Raw genomic sequence first — 15993 nt, forward strand, 5'->3', positions numbered from 1 at the left:
TTCCCCAAGAAACCTTCCAGCACCTAACTGACCATATGACAGCGAGAGTGGAAGCTGTCATGAAGGCTAAGGCTGGGCTAACACCACATTGAATTTCAGCATTACCGATGGACGGCGCAACGAACTGGTGAGTCATTTTCAGCCAGATTTCCGTATACTTTTGATCACATAGTGTAGCTTAGCGCCCGTTGCTTCGAACGCGTAGACTGTATGGCCTGCAAAGATCTTTTTGTTTTTATTCATTGAATTCTTATGGTCTTCACATAACGGAACACCTTCTAAGCTTTTCACTTTCATTAAGGCCATATAGGCGTGGTCTTTCCCGAATGTATTTCTGACCAAAAAGCTGGAGTCCGAAGTTTTTGTTAATCAAACCTTTTATGTTCTTGTAGAGATATTTCCATAGCAACTTCCATGCCCCAAAAATATTCGTTTACATCTAACGGAAAAGTGAATACCGATTTTCACAAATTTAGCTTTTAATGATACAAAATACTTTCATAAAAATTTTCATCCCTATTGCACTCCCTCATGGGTTGGATTTCCAGGAACACAGAAACACGTATTTTTTTTTAATTTCTAACCAAAACGTCAAATACAAATTGCCATAGACGTAGACTTGAAAATCATTTAGTAGTTTTTTAGTATTTATTTATTTTCAAAAACCTTTCACCCACCATCTTATCCACGTAGTGGTTGAATTTCCAGAAATGCTGAAATACGTATTTTTCTATTTTCTGATTGAGAAACCAAATACCAGTTTTCGTAGTTCCAGCTTCTAAATTCCCTTAATAGTGACATATTATCAAAAAGCCTTTTATCCTCTTCCCCCCCCCCCCCCTTAGGAGCGGAATTTCGGATAACGCCTTCTTTAACAATGGCTCTAGTATAATACCTACACCTTCACCAAACCTCAAGTTTCTATCCTTAGTGCTTTCGGCTGGGCGTTGATGAGTCAGTGAATCAGTTTGACCTCATTTGACCCTCTTTGTGACTTGAATTTAAAAAAAAATTAAACACGTAATTCTTCATCTCTAACCGAAAATCCAAACACCGTTTTCTATGATTTAGATTTAAAAATGCTTTCGCAATGAAATATTTACAGAAATATTTCATCCCCCGTTTCACCCCATAGGGTTTGAATTTCCAAAAACAATGACACACGTATTTTTTTATTTTTAACTGAGAAGCCAGATTGAAATTTTTATTGATTTAGCTTTAAGAATGCTTTCATGATAGAGCACTTTCGTAAAAAATCCCATCCCCTATTCCACCCGCTTAGGAGTCCAGTTTCCAAAAAACTCTTATACACGTATTTTTTTATTTGTTAACGAGAAATCAAATACCGATGTGGCTTTAAAAATACTTCAGTAGTTCTTTAATGATTATATAGTTTCAAGAAGACCTTTCACCCACTATTGCACCCCCATGGGGCTAAATTTCTAAAAATACTGAATCACACATTTCTTTATTCCTGACCGAGAAACCAAATGGCAATTTTCGTAGTTCGAGCTTCAAAATTGCCTAAATAGCGAAAACAAACATTGATCCCTTACATATTCCCCTTAGGTTAGGGATTTCTAAAAAATCCCTCCTCAAAAGGTGGGTACATTATAAGGTTCACACCATCCCAAATTTCGAGTTTCTATCCCTAGCGGTTTGGGCTGTACGATGATGTGTCAGTCTGGACATTGCCTGTTATATGCAGAGATGAAGAAGCCTTCACCAGAATCAGTGCATGCGTCCAGGCCAGGGAACGTACAACGCCATAATGATACGGGGCCTCACACTGCCAAGTTCTTCACAAATCTGACGTGATTTTGCAATTACGTCACAAACCCCCTCAAGATGCGAATTTCCATTGTATTTTTCCTCCCGTTCTCAGCCCTTCATTTCTCTGTCAGGAAATATGTATCTACATCTACATCTACATCTACATCCATACTCCGCAAGCCACCTGACGGTGTGTGGCGGAGGGTACCTTGAGTACCTCTATCGGTTCTCCCTTCTATTCCATTCTCGTATTGTTCGTGGAAAGAAGGATTGTCGGTATGCCTCTGTGTGGGCTCTAATCTCTCTGATTTTATCCTCATGGTCTCTTCGCGAGATATACGTAGGAGGGAGCAATATACTGCTTGACTCTTCAGTGAAGGTATGTTCTCGAAACTTTGACAAAAGCCCGTACCGAGCAACTGAGCGTCTCTCCTGCAGAGTCTTCCACTGGAGTTTATCTATTATCATCTCCGTAACGCTTTCGCGATTACTAAATGATCCTGTAACGAAGCGCGCTGCTCTCCGTTGGATCTTCTCTATATCTTCTATGAACCCTATCTGGTACGGATCCCACACTGCTGAGCAGTATTCAAGCAGTGGGCGAACAAGCGTACTGTAACCTACTTCCTTTGTTTTCGGATTGCATTTCCTTAGGAATCTTCCAATGAATCTCAGTCTGGCATCTGCTTTACCGACGATCAACTTTATATGATAACTCCATTTTAAATCACTCCTAATGCCTACTCCCAGATAATTTATGGAATTAACTGCTTCCATTTGCTTACCTGCTATATTGTAGCTAAATGATAAGGGATCTTTCTTTCTGTGTATTCGCAGCACATTACACTTGTCTACATTGAGATTCAATTGCCATTTCCTGCACCATGCGTCAATTCACTGCAGATCCTCCTGCATTTCAGTACAATTTTCCATTGTTACAACCTCTCGATACACCACAGCATCATCCGCAAAAAGTATCAGTGAACTTCCGATGTCATCCACAAGGTCATTTATGTATATTGTGAATAGCAACGGTCCTATGACACTCCCCTGCGGCACACCTGAAATCACTCTTACTTCGGAAGACTTCTCTCCATTGAGAATGACATGCTGCGTCCTGTTATCTAGGAACTCCTCAATCCAATCACACAATTGGTCTGATAGTCCATATGCTCTTACTTTGTTCATTAAACGACTGTGGGGAACTGTATCGAACGCCTTGCGGAAGTCAAGAAACACGGCATCTACCTGTGAACCCGTATCTATGGCCCTCTGAGTCTCGTGGACGAATAGCGCGAGCTGGGTTTCACATGACCGCCTTTTTCGAAACCCATGCTGATTCCTACAGAGTAGATTTCTAGTCTCCAGAAAAGTCATTATACTCGAACACAATACGTGTTCCAAAATTCTACAACTGATCGACGTTAGAGATATAGGTCTATAGTTCTGCACATCTGCTCGACGTCCCTTCTTGAAAACGGGGATGACCTGTGCCCTTTTCCAATCCTTTGGAACGCTACGCTCTTCTAGAGACCTACGGTACACCACTGCAAGAAGGGGGGCAAGTTCCTTCGCGTACTCTGTGTAAAATTGAACTGGTATCCCATCAGGTACAGAGGCCTTTCCTCTTTTGAGCGATTTTAATTGTTTCTCTATCCCTCTGTCGTCTATTTCGATATCTACCATTTTGTCATCTGTGCGACAATCTAGAGAAGGAACTACAGTGCAATCTTCCTCTGTGAAACAACTTTGGAAAAAGACATTTAGTATTTGTTTCTCTATCCCTCTGTCGTCTATTTCGATATCTACCATTTTGTCATCTGTGCGACAATCTAGAGAAGGAACTACAGTGCAATCTTCCTCTGTGAAACAACTTTGGAAAAAGACATTTAGTATTTCGGGCTTTAGTCTGTCATCCTCTGTTTCAGTACCATTTTGGTCACAGAGTGTCTGGACATTTTGTTTTGATCCACCTACCGCTTTGACATAAGACCAAAATTTCTTAGGATTTTCTGCCAAGTCAGTACATAGAACTTTACTTTCGAATTCATTGAACGCCTCTCGCATAGCCCTCATCGCACTACATTTCGCTTCGCGTAATTTTTGTTTGTCTGCAAGGCTTTGGCTATGTTTATGTTTGCTGTGAAGTTTTCTAACTCGGTTGTTGTACCACGGTGGCTCTTTTCCATCTCTTGCTTGGCACATTCTCATCTAACGCATTATGTACGACGGTTTTGAACTTTGTCCACTGATCCTCAACACTATCTGTACTTGAGACAAAACTTTTGTGTTGAGCCAACAGGTACTCTGAAATCTGCTTTTTGTCACTTTTTCTAAACAGAAAAATCTTCCTACCCTTTTTAATATTCCTATTTACGGCTGAAATCATCAATGCCGTAACCGCTTTATGATCGCTGATTCCCTGTTCTGCGTTAACTTTTTCATATAGTTCGGGTCTGTTTGTCACCAGAAGGTCTAATATGTTATCGCCACGAGTCGGTTCTCTGTTTAACTGCTCAAGATAGTTTTCAGATAAAGCACTTAAAAAAATTTCACTGGATTCTTTGTCCCTGCCTTCCGTTATGAACGTCTGAGTCTCCCAGTCTATATCCAGCAAATTAAAATCTCCACCCAGAACTATAACATGGCGGGGAAATCTACTCGAAATATTTTCCAAATTATCCTTCAGGTGCTCAGCCACAACAGCTGCTGAGCCAGGGGGCCAATAGAGATATCCAATTACCATGTCTGAGCCTACTTTAACCGTGACCTTCACCCAAATCATTTCACATGTCGGATCTCTGTCAATTTCCTTCGATACTATTGCACTTCTTATCGCTATAAACACGCCTCCCCCTTCACTGTCCACCTACTTTCTTTTCCTGTTACACAGGGTGTTTCAAAAATGTTTTTATAAACTTTGGAACCATTCCCATGCAGAAATCAAGGAAAAAGTTCACAGATAAACATATTCCCTAAAATCCTGCGCTTTCGATCTATTAATGAAAGTTTACAATTTAGGTAATTCGTGCTTGTCAACAAATAAATCAATAATAAATGCTCGAAATGTCTTCCTCTTGCCTCTAACCACTCATTTAGTGGCCGAATCATGGAATATCGCAGCGTTTCAAATATTCTATGATGGTTTCGAATTGTTTCTCAGACTCCCATGCCACGTCGATGAAGAGGAGGGAGGTAGGAGGTTAGTGTTTAACGTCCCGTCGACAACGACGCCATTAGAGACGGAGCGCAAGCTCGGATTAGGGAAGGATGGGGAAGGAAATCGGCCGTGCCCTTTCAAAGGAACCATCCCGGCATTTGCCTGAAACGATTTAGGGAAATCACGGAAAACCTAAATCAGGATGGCTGGAGACGGGATTGAACCGTCGTCGATGAAGAGTGGTCTGCTGCATAGATCAGTTATTTAAAGTGCCTCCAGAAACATTAACCCAAAGGACTGAAGTCTGGGGAAGGTGCAGGCCATGGAACTGGTCCTCCTATATCTTTCTATCCATCTATCTATCTATCTATCTATCTATCTATCTATCGCGGTAGGTACCATCCAGTGCATCTCCAACTCTGAGACAAATGTTTTGGAACTACATCATGTAGAAACCACATGTCTCTTCTTATTTACAGGAGGCACATCTTCTAGTAAGCTTTGTAGGGTGTTGTGAATAAAGTACCTGAGCATCGGTAAGACGTGCTGGTAGAAAGTATGGCCCTATCAGACACGCACCTACAATTACAGCCCACACACTAATCTTAAAGTGATGTTGACGTCTAGCCCGCAACGTAGCATGAGGATTGCGATACGTGTTGGTTGTGGAAATTCGTTGTTCCATCTCTTCCGAATGTCGCCTCATCTGTAAACAAAACTAAAGATACATACAACGGATTGGCAGTTTCTACATCTACATCTACATCTACATCTACATCTATACTCCGCGAGCCACCTTACGGTGTGTGGCGGAGGGTACTTATTGTACCACTATCTGATCCCCCCTTCCCTGTTCCATTCACGAATTGTGCGTGGGAAGAACGACTGCTTGTAAGTCTCCGTATTTGCTCTAATTTCTCGGATCTTTTCGTTGTGATCATTACGCGAGATATATGTGGGCGGTAGTAATATGTTGCCCATCTCTTCCCGGAATGTGCTCTCTCGTAATTTCGATAATAAACCTCTCCGTATTGCGTAACGCCTTTCTTGAAGTGTCCGCCACTGGAGCTTGTTCAGCATCTCCGTAACGCTCTCGCGCTGACTAAATGTCCCCATGACGAATCGCGTTGCTTTTCGCTGGATCATGTCTATCTCTTCTATTAAACCAACCTGGTAAGGGTCCCATACTGATGAGCAATACTCAAGAATCGGACGAACAAGAGTTTTGTAAGCTACTTCTTTCGTCGATGAGTCACATTTTCTTAGAATTCTTCCTATGAATCTCAACCTGGCGCCTGCTTTTCCCACTATTTGTTTTATGTGATCATTCCACTTCAGATCGCTCCGGATAGTAACTCCTAAGTATCTTACGGTCGTTACCGCTTCCAATGATTTACCACCTATGGCATAATCGTACTGGAATGGATTTCTGCCCCTATGTATGCGCATTATATTACATTTATCTACGTTTAGGGAAAGCTGCCAGCTGTCGCACCATGCATTAATCCTCTGCAGGTCCTCCTGGAGTACGTACGAGTCTTCTGATGTTGCTACTTTCTTGTAGACAACCGTGTCATCTGCAAATAGCCTCACGGAGCTACCGATGTTGTCAACTAAGTCATTTATGTATATTGTAAACAATAAAGGTCCTATCACGCTTCCCTGCGGTACTCCCGAAATTACCTCTACATCTGCAGATTTTGAACCGTTAAGAATGACATGTTGTGTTCTTTCCTCTAGGAAATCCTGAATCCAATCACAAACCTGGTCCGATATTCCGTAAGCTCGTATTTTTTTCACTAAACGTAAGTGCGGAACCGTATCAAATGCCTTCCTGAAGTCCAGGAATACGGCATCAATCTGCTCGCCAGTGTCTACGGCACTGTGAATTTCTTGGGCAAATAGGGCGAGCTGAGTTTCACATGATCTCTGTTTGCGGAATCCATGTTGGTTATGATGAAGGAGATTTGTATTATCTAAGAACGTCATAATACGAGAACACAAAACATGTTCCATTATTCTACAACAGATTGACGTAAGCGAAATAGGCCTATAATTATTCGCATCTGATTTATGACCCTTCTTGAAAATGGGAACGACCTGCGCTTTCTTCCAGTCGCTAGGTACTTTACGTTCTTCCAGCGATCTACGATAAATTGCTGATAGAAAGGGGGCAAGTTCTTTAGCATAATCACTGTAGAATCTTAAGGGTATCTCGTCTGGTCCGGATGCTTTTCCGCTACTAAGTGATAGCAGTTGTTTTTCAATTCCGATATCGTTTATTTCAATATTTTCCATTTTGGCGTCCGTGCGACGGCTGAAGTCAGGGACCGTGTTACGATTTTCCGCAGTGAAACAGTTTCGGAACACTGAATTCAGTATTTCTGGCTTTCTTCGGTCGTCCTCTGTTTCGGTGCCATCGTGGTCAACGAGTGACTGAATAGGGGATTTAGATCCGCTTACCGATTTTACATTTACAAATCTGGCAAGGCACCACGGCAAGACAAATTTAAATCTGGTCACTAGCAATCTTAGTTGTTGGATTGCATGTTTGCGAAGTAAAATAATGTTGACGGGAAACATTATTTAAAAACACATATTTTACCATATATAATGCGTTTCCAGCAATTTATGAAGGCATAGTGCACACAGGCATATTATACAGAACATCTAGCGTATATATCGAAGAATACAGACAAATAAATATTTTGTTCACCGAATTGTTAACAGTAGTGACACTGAATCAAGTTATTTCCGGACGTGAAAGACTATTTAATTTATATCAGTACTGAAATGAGCGTAATTACGTATTTTGTGGCTGCAATATAGGGTGTTTGAAAATTCCCGTTACACCCTTCCGGGAGTTGTGGAGCGGAGTGAGTAAATTACATTTTTAATTGGAACCCACGTCCGCAAACGGACCGTTTCCGTGTTATAAGCATTCGAAAACATGTTGGTAACGCGACCACCATTGCAAGTAATTGATTAGGCGTGACCCAGTGCAATTCCACTCATTAATAACCAAAAAAACTGCTCGTATGCTGGTTGACGGGTTCTCTTCAACGTGATGCATCACTGCCTTTTCCAATTCGGATGTACGGCGTCGCCTTGGAGTACCAAAGTCACGCCTGCGGACGGTGGAAGTATCCTTTCTCGCAGCCGTTGCGTTACCGTGAAGAAAACGGTATGCGATGGAGTCGAACGTTGTGGAGAGCAATGTCGATAAAGGCGACGAGCAGCTCTTCCATTACAGTGAGCTCCGCCATTAAGAAGGGGCTTGTCGGGGTAATCTGCAAAAGTGTACTCAACCATGTTGCTCCAATGATCACAGGCACGTCAATGAGGCTCGAACCAGGTCAGAGACGTAGGACAGACTCAAATGACATCAACCGATCCGACGAAACCACCCCCACCATGGCTACCCTGGTCCACACCGACCTAGCATACATGTTTTCAAACGGCCGTAACACGGAAACGGTACGTTTCCGGACATGGGTTCCTGTTCGAAACATTATGAGCTCATCCCCCTGAAATGTCCCCTTAGAAAAATTAGTGAATTTTTGTGGAACAAATCATCGTCAGAAGTTCTCCTGTGGAGCGTGATCGTCAGGTGTAGGTCCCTGTACACGTTGAAGGTGGCAGCGATTCGTGAGTAGCACGTGAGTTATCCACCGTGCTGAACTCGGAGATGTTCCACATGCCACTCCACTTATATTGCGCTGATAACTGGCCCTTCTTCGACAGCCCGTGGATTGTGCTCTTCCTGGTCAGGCTTACGAACAACACGACGTCTTCCTCGATCCACAGTCTGTGATGCGTCGGATTCTTTCTCAGCAGCGCGACGATACACAGCACCTAATGTTGGATGACTCGGCTGTCTTCGCTCCGGAAACACCATCCGATACTGCCATGCACCCTCGTACCCATTACCATTCGCGCGGACGTACATGACAGTCATTTCTGCCTGCTCACGAAATGAATATCCCGTCATGTTTCAAGGGAGCACTTTCAGTTAACTCACTACCTGTTGTAGATGTACAGAATGACCACACTGAAGGCATACGAATGACGACCGTAAACGTGTCTTCCTCACTTGGAAACCCGTTGAGCGTCAAGTTTCATTAACAGTGAATGGTTTTAGGGTGAAAGAAATGGAAGGGAAACGGGGTGGGAAAGAGATAGAAAGGAAACAATGACTTCCAGATGCACAGGGTTTTGCGGCAGTGCTACGCCGAGAGTCGAAAACTTATGCTGTACCGGTACTCGAACCCGGATGCTCCACTTCGCTGGAACAGTTGCCTCACCCGTCTCTTCATTTAACACATTTGAACAGAATTAATTTTCACACATTAATAAAATTTAAGTTGGAACACGTGAGGCAATACTGACTCTACGACGTATCTTAGAAGAAAGATTAAGGAAAGGCAAACCTACGTTTCTAGAATTTGTAGACTTAGCGAAAGCTTTTGACAATGTTGACTGGAACACTTTCTTTCAAATTCTAAAGGTGGGAGGGGTAATATACAGGGAGCGAAAGGCTATTTACAATTTGTACAGAAAGCAGATGGCAGTTATAAGAGTCGAGGGGCATGAACGGGAAGCAGTGGTTGGGAAGGGAGTGAGGCAGGGTTGTAGCCTCTCCTCGATGCTATTCAATCTGTATATTGAGCAAGCAGTAAAGGAAACAAAAGAAAGTTTGGAGTAGGTATTAAAATCCATGGAGAAGAAATAAAACCTTTGAGGTTCCCCGATGACATTGTAATTCTGTCAGAGACAGCAAAGGACTTGGAAGAGCAGTTGAACAGAATGAACAGTGTCTTGAAAGGAGGGTATAAGATGAACATCAACAAAAGCGAAACGAGGTTAATGGAATGTAGTCGAATTATGTCGGGTGATGCTGAGGGAATTAGATTAGGAAATGAGACACTTAATCTTGGGGAGCAAAATACTGATGATGGTCGAAGTAGAGAGGATGTAAAATGTAGACTGGCAATGGCAAGGAAAGCCTTTCTGAAGAAGAGAAATTTGTTAACATCGAGTATTGATTTAAGTGTCAGGAAGTCGTTTCTGAAAGTATTTGTGTGGAGTGTAGCCATGTACGGAAGTGAAACATGGATGATAAATAGTTTAGACAGGAAGAGAATAGAAGCTTTCGAAATGTGGTGCTACAGAAGAATGATGAAGATTAGATGGGTAGATAACGTAACTAATGAGGAGGTATTGAATAGAATAGGGGAGAAGAGGAGTTTGTGGCACAACTTCACTAGAAGAAGGGATCGGTTGGTAGGACATGTTCTGAGGCATCAAGGGATCACCAATTTAGTTTTGGAGGGCAGCGTGGAGGGTAAAACTCGTAGAGGGAGACCAAGAGATGAATACACTAAGCAGATTCAGAAGGATGTTGGCTGCAGTAGGTACTGGGAGATGAAGAAGCTTGCACAGGATAAAGTAGCATGGAGAGCTGCATCAAACCAGTCTCAGGACTGAAGACCACAACAACAACAACAAGCCTCAGAGGAGGAATATTACGAGAAAATGAGACCAATGTCTTACAAAATAATCATCCAACAATTTATAGTTCATTTGTCCGAATCTTTACTTCAAAGTAAATGGCGGTATGGTTTACGAAAGAAGCTTAGTAACAATGGATTTGTTTAGTCAAATCTCACTCAAATTCAACAACGAGAGATTTTTACCAACGATAAAACGCATCTCACAAGGAAGTATCCTTAAAAATTCCAAAGTGCACCACCTCCTGAGATGAGTAAAGGAACATTATTACCTCACAAAAATATAACACTTAAAAATGACAGCAAAATCAGATACTGAGACTTGGGCTGATAGAAGCTCTACTTACAAGTGTAGATTTATGAACCACAGTTTACAGCAATTATAAAGTCATCAACTATAGTTTGGTGCAGATATCTGATCTCTATATTTTAAAAATATTCAAGAGATGCAAAAGTTATGAAACAGAATTTCCACGCCATCTGTCCTTAATGCTATACATGTTAATTCACATAGGCGTTAACATGTCTTCAACAATTACTTATAGGCCGCCAGTTAACAAATACCATGACAATTCCATGTGTCCAGAAACCAATTTCCTCTAACTTATAACACACAAATACTATGAAAATGAAATCCAAGTATTAACTCCAATTTTTGAATGGAACAGCGAACTTTCAAACTTAACCTCAGTTTCTCCTTACTGTCAACAGAACTGTCAATTTTTGATGGAAAACCAAATGTTCACTAGTTGTATCTAGATTATGAAAAAGGTAAATAAACGAACAGTAAACTTCAGATGTAGTATCCGAGGATTCATACGCATTTTTCTAAAAAGGAAAAGTCACTTCAGTAACTTGTGTCATGAAATATCTGTGGATAACAGCATTACTCAAATACATTACATCCACTGCATCTGTTCCACTTGACATTAGGTGCTTTCTGTATGTAAATAACCACTATAGTCTTAAGTGACATGGAAAAAATGTGAGAAGTCTCTCTGTAGTACTCTTTTACAAAAAGAATTTCTTTTAGAACACGGTAGCAAGATTGCTGCAATGTTGCATCCGCCTAAACACTCTGTTAATCATTACGAAATTACTCAGATTTTAGCTGTACCTGTGCATTAACTCAGCCTAAAAGCCTCATTAGCAAGTAATATCTTACAGTGACAACTGGACAGGTAACCAATCAAAGAAAATATGTGGGCATCTTTATATACCATAAAAATGAAAAATATTAAATTCTACAGTCTTAATTCAGAATAGTATTTTCTGCATTTTTAACCGTAATAACGCAAGACCAAGTAAAATACAAAGCTCAACCAATCTGCTACTAGGCCTACGTACAATACTAATATTGACCTGATACCTATTAAAAGGACAGTTGCTACTAGTAGAGAGAAGAAATGCCTTTTAAACATGTTCCAAGACGTTTCATTTTATATAAATTTAGTTAACCATCACCTTCTCAACTTACAACTCACTGCACCGAAATCTATGATTTCATTAATTTCTCGAAAACAACCGATTTCCGATGTACATTTATATGAACTTATTTCCTTGTTTTGTTGTAAGGAATTTGTTCCCCACGTTTTGAAAAGTATTTGTGAATGATCTACTAGGAGTGAAAATAAAACATTGTTATATATACTAAAGAGCCAAAGAAACTGGTACACCTGCCTAATACCGTGTAGGGTCCCCGCTGGCACGCAGATATGCCGCAACACGACGTGGCACGGTCTCGACCAATGTCTGAAGTAGTGCTGAAGGGAACTAACATAATAAATCCTGCAAGGACGTCCATAAATGGGTAAGAGTACGCGGGTTCGAGATCTCTTCAGAGCAACACGGTGCAAGTTATCCCAGATAACGTTCATGTCTGGGGAGTTTGGTGGGCAGCGGAGAAGTTTCCTAGAGCCACCTTGAAGCAATTCTGGATGTGTGGGGTGTCGCAATGTCCCGCTGGAATTGCCCAAGTCCGTCGGGATGCACAACGGACATGAATGGATGCAGGTGATCGGACAGGATGCTTACGTACGTGTCACCTATCAGAGTCGTATATAGACGTGTCAAGGGTAGCATATCACACCAACTGCACGCGCCCCACACAATTACAATGCATACACTAGCTTGAACAGTCTCCTCCGACATGCAGAGTCCATGACTTCATGAGGTAGTCTCCATACCCGTACAAGTCCATCCGCTCGATACAATTTGAATCGAGACTCGTCCGTTCAGGCAACATGTTTCCAGTCATCAGCAGTCCAATGTCGGTGTTGAAGGGCCCACACGAGGCGTAAAGATTTGTGTCGTGTAGTCGTCCAGGTTACACGAGCGGGCCTTTGGCTCCGAAAGCCCTAATCGATGATGTTTCGCTGAATGGTTCGCAATCTGACACTTGTTGATGGCCCATCACTGAAATCTGCAGCTATTTGCGGATGGGTTGCACTTCTGTCGCGATGAAAGATTCTCTTCAGTCGTCGTTGGTCCCGTTCTTGCAAGATCTTTTTCCGGCCGCAGCGGTGTCGGAGATTTGATGTTTTAGCGAATTCCTGATATTAACGGTACACTCGTGAAATGGTCGTACGGGAAAATCGCCCCTTGGTCGCTGCCTGGGAGGTGCTGTGTCCCATCGCACGTGCGCTGACTGTAACACTACGTTGAAACTCAGATCTTGACAACCTGAAACGTCCCATTTGAACAATTATACATGACTGTGCTTAAACTGACACACAATATTTTTTAGCGCAACGCAATCTGACTTTTAATAATCCCTACCAAAGAATGGCCCTGACTAACAATAACCTATACCTTTCACAAATCACTTACCTCACAAAAATCTTCGTTACTCGAACTACTGCAATACAGCAAGCGCCACTACTGCCAGCTAAGTAAAAGATTCAAACTACTGAAGGCACTAACTACTGATAGGCGTAGTTAGCAAATGAAAGATTTTGATAGAGGACAAACAATATATTTTCCTTAATAGTGTTCAAAAGTCATTATATATATATATATATATATCAGTTCATGATATCCAGTCCTACAAATTTACAGTCTCTGTCCAGATCATCCGCTATCAAAACTCCGCCATCTCACTCCCCACATCCACCACTGCTGGCGGCTCACCTCCAACTGCGCAACGCTACAATGGCAGACAACAATGCAAACCAGCCACAGACTGCACACAGCACAGCCAGTGATTTTGATACAGAGCGCTACGTGGCGTTACCAATAAGAAAACCTAAACAGCCTACTTACAAACCTACCATTGTTGCAGCACGTAGCCGATCTAACAACTGCACCAGACACTTGTCTTATATAGGGGTTGCCGACCGCAGCGCCGTATTCTGCCTGTTTACATATCTCTGTATTTGAATACGCATGACTACATAAGTTTCCTTGGAGCTTCAGTGTATGAGGGGGCACCCAAAAAATAACCGGAATTTCTTTCTAGAAAGCATATACTTTATTGTTTTCAAATACAACCTTAATCTCCTTCGAAGTACTCTCCATTAGCATTAATAAACTTGTCCAAACATCCATTCCAGTGTTCGAAGCACCTTTTAAATTCGTCCTCTTTGATACCTGTTACCACTTTCATGACATTGCGTTTTACGTCTTCCACATCCGCAAAACGCTTCCCTCTCAAGTCTCTTTTCATCCTCGGGAATAGGAAGAAGTCAGACGGTGCTAAATCCGGCGAATAGGGCGCGTGGGTTAAGGTAGTCATCTCCGTTGAGGCCAAAAACTGGCGAACGCTGAGAGCCGTGTGCGAGGGACCGTTGTCTTGATGCAGGAACGACACACCAGAATCCCACAAAGCCAGACGTTTTCGCGAAGCCGTTTCATAACCTCCAAGTAGAATTGTTGGTTTACTGTCTGGTTTTCAGTGACAAATTCAAAGTGTACGATCCCTTTGATGCCAAAAAACAGGTCAACATCGTTTTCACATTCGATTTCATTTGTCGAACTTTTTTTGGTCTAGGTGAGCCAGGTGACTTTCATCGTGATTGTTGTTTACTTTCTGGATCGTACCCATAGCACCATGACTCATCACCTGTAATGATTTTGTTGAAAAAATGTGGACCATCTTTGAACGCGTCATTTATTTCGAGACAGGCTTGAAGGCGACGATCCCTTTGATCTCCAGTAAGCAGCTTCGGCACGAATTTTGCTGCCACTCTTCCCATCCCCAAATCGATGGTCAAGATGCGCTGAATTGAGCTCCAGGACAACCCGGACAAGTTCTCGAGTTGGTCGATTGTCCTGCGTCGATCTTCACTGATGAGATCACGGATTTTGTCGATGTCTTCGCTTCGAGCAGTTGAAGGTCGACCGGAACGGGGCTGATCTTCAACCACCATTTCTCCGTTTTTAAACCGAGAAAACCATTCGTACACTTTCGTTTTACTAAGAGCGTGGTCTTTGTAGGCTGTCTGAATCATCGCAACAGTTTCTGCTGCATTCTTGCCGAGCAATAAACAACACTTCACTGCCCCACGTTGTTCGTAAGAACTAGCCATTTCCTCGTGTCACGTCTGCACTGTACTCTCACTCAAAGAACTGCCAAAAAAACCACACTTCTCGCTGTTGGGTGACGCCGCGTGGCAGAATGACTCAGCAGAGCTAGAGAGCCTGTATAGGGAGAGAGTGGCCTTAGATGAAGTTGCCCGTGATTGGTTGATTAGCTTTGGCAGAAAAATGGCGCCAAACGTCTCTCTTGCATCCTATGTTCGCCGTGATTTTAAGATGAATTTAAGTTCAGAGGACTTTTGGAAACGATTAAAAGGTATTTGAATTATTGAGACTTGTTATGCGTTGTGCATGCATGATCGATTTAGTTTTATATCGTTTTTAGTACGTAATTAGCGTTTGCGATCTTAAATACGAGTTGAAATAATGAAGCGTTTTGTGATGAAGTCGGTAGGCCTACATGTTTGAAGTAAACACATTAGTAATTGTACAGTATTGTTTTTGACATCTGTAATTCGTTCTGCAGACGTTCGTAAACGATGCCAGGTTGTTTTGCATTTCGTTGTTCCAATAGAGGCGACGGTGGATTTCGCATGTTAGCATTTGCACGCAATCAAGAAAGACGAAAGCAGTGGGCAGTCGCAGTCAACAGGGCTAACATAAATCAAACAGGAGCTTTGTGGAAACCAACCAAGTACTTTTATGTATGCGAAGTAAGTCGTTTTTGCTTTTACTACATATAAAACAACTTGCAATATACATAGTTAAGTTTGAAAACAGACCTGTAAATTGGCTGTGTGAAAATTATTATAACACATTATTCTTTTAAACAAAGGCATTTAACGAATGATTTCGACATATTGTCTTGTGATTTGATTCGGTGAGTGTGTACTCCACTACTCCACTACTGGCCATTCAAAGGCCCCGCCCCCAGTTTGGCACAAAAATGGCCGCCGTATCGTCCGGTTGGCCACTCTCTCCCTATACAGGCTCTCTAACAAGGGAGCCTCCCCATCGCATCCCCCTCAGATTTAGTTATAAGTTGGCACAGTGGATAGGCCTTGAAAAACTGAA

This window comes from Schistocerca piceifrons, chromosome 3 (genome assembly GCF_021461385.2).
Source record: "Schistocerca piceifrons isolate TAMUIC-IGC-003096 chromosome 3, iqSchPice1.1, whole genome shotgun sequence".
In the NCBI taxonomy this organism is placed as follows: domain Eukaryota; kingdom Metazoa; phylum Arthropoda; class Insecta; order Orthoptera; family Acrididae; genus Schistocerca; species Schistocerca piceifrons.